The sequence below is a fragment of the Solanum pennellii genome, chromosome 4, assembly GCF_001406875.1.
Source record: "Solanum pennellii chromosome 4, SPENNV200".
Taxonomy (NCBI): domain Eukaryota; kingdom Viridiplantae; phylum Streptophyta; class Magnoliopsida; order Solanales; family Solanaceae; genus Solanum; species Solanum pennellii.
In genome coordinates this window covers 50,128,607-50,130,628 of record NC_028640.1, presented here as the reverse complement: position 1 = coordinate 50,130,628, position 2,022 = coordinate 50,128,607, and the positions used below count along the sequence as shown (strand labels likewise).

General features: G+C 55.6%; 1 pseudogene; it reads right to left on the bottom strand.

Annotated features, from left to right (window-relative positions):
- LOC107017512 overlaps nucleotides 1-818 on the bottom strand; it is a 7,163-nt pseudogene extending 6,345 nt beyond the window's left edge.
- Nucleotides 819-2,022: the final 1,204 nt, after the last annotated feature.

The following is a 2,022-nucleotide window of genomic DNA, read 5'->3' as shown; positions in this document are numbered from 1 at the left end:
AGAGTGGTAGGTGAAGCAAACCTGGGGCGCAAAGCGCCTACGATCAGCAAGCTGGTGGGTCCGGTTCCCCGAAACCCACAACTCTGTAATCTGGACACCCTTAGTGGTGTCCTCAGCATCAACAACACTATCAGCAGTGCCTCCCGCTATCTCCACAGTTCTGGAGCTAGACGCCCCAGCAGCTAACTCTTCTGCTCTCATCTAACGTGCCTCCTCCTTAGCAAGCGAGGCTCTCCTCGCAGCATCCGTCTCACGGCGCTCCTTCTTCCGTGCTCGCGACTCATCCTCCTCTTGACCCCTACGCCTCTTGGCATGCTCTCGAGGGGGAGTGGTGGAATCTCTGAATTGGCGAATAGGGCCGCCATCACTGTGTCTTCAACAGGCTCTACAGAAGGGGCCTCAGACTCAGGCACCATAGCCTCTAAGATCATATCAATGTCTGCGCGAAGACTGTCAACCGCAGCCTGAAGGTTCGACACATCCACCGAAGGGGCTGGACGGGCTAGCACTCGCAACTCAAAGGCATACAAGCGCTGATGAACCTCAGCGATCTTCCGCTCTGTGTGCTGGACCATTCTCCACTCCAAACGCTCTTCTGCCTCGGTAATAGACCTCTGCATCCAAGGCTGGATATGATGCAGAAGTGTAGCCATTTGCGCCTCTAATTTCTGGACCCTAGAAAGCGGGACCAGAGAGGGTAAAGGGGCTGAGCGAGAGGAGCTCGGGTCGGTGCTACTACCCGGGATAGACTTGACAGGGGTAGTGTTAGTGGAAGCCGCCTGCGTAGTCGTGCGGGCCTTTGCTACCATATCAGCCATATTGTCACCAAGTGGAGGCAGCTCTGGACGGGGCCCTCTGCGTGGAGCCAACTCATTGGCCTCATCTCTGATGAGGACGATATCAACAGTGCCCAGAGGGGTCTTAAGCTGATCAACGTGCAATATAGGCACACCTACAGATCTGCATAGAGAAAATATCATGCACGGGAAAGGGTAAGTAGTTGTGACCTTAAAAGCCCTCTCGAGCATGACCACCTGTAGAAACTACGCAAAATCCACCTCGAACCCGGCTATCATTGCCGCCATCAGTACTGCTCGATCCCATGTGACGATATTATCAGCGGCTGTAAGGGAAAGGCAGTGGCGGACAATCAACCACAAAAACTTCGCCGTGAAAGTCAGGTTGGCCTTCTTGATGGCCCCCTTCGGCTCAGTCACTCAGTCGGCACCCTCTCCATCAACGGACAAGTGCAGGGCCATCCATCTCTTGGTGGTCTCTCTCAGCGATGGCTCACGCAGAAATTGGCCATCTTTGACAATCTGCCATCGGTAGTCAAACTCGGCAGTAAGAGGGGTCCGATTAGCATCAACATTCTCTCCGTATAGAAACCGGCGGATAGCAGGCAGGGAGATATCAACCGGAACGCCACGTATTCGGACCTGCTCTAGTGGGGCCTGTTTGGTGGGGGCATCCCGCCTATCAATCTGCGATCGGAGAGTCGCTACATAGGATGCGTAGAACTCTCGGACCAGCTCTTCACTATAACATCCCAACGGACATGCTGTCCACTCCAGTCGATGTCTGGTGAAGAGATTGTGGATCTCAGGCATCGTCGGGAGACTTCCCGTGAGGACCCGCCGCTCCAATGTAAGTGTCCGAGTCATAACTCCTTTGTCATTCAGGAACTTGGCATCGGAATAGACTTGAAACTGCCCGTCTACACACCACCGGTTGGGCTGGTCGGTGACCGGGGTGAGAGCACGAGCTGGTGAACCGGGTGTGGATTCCGAACTGTCAGCCTCATCAGACGAGGCCGACGCTGCAGCGGTGGCGGGTGCGGGAACCTCAGCAGATCCGGAGGCTTCCTCCGACCACGAAACTCCTAAGGAGCCAGACGCTCCTTCTTCATTAGTGGCTGACCCAGAAGGTGTGCCGGTCAGTGTGCGCTCCTCATCAGCCTGGGAGGCAGTGACTACGCCGGACGCCACCTTTTTGGGTGTGGCTCTGGCAGCACGTGCAGCT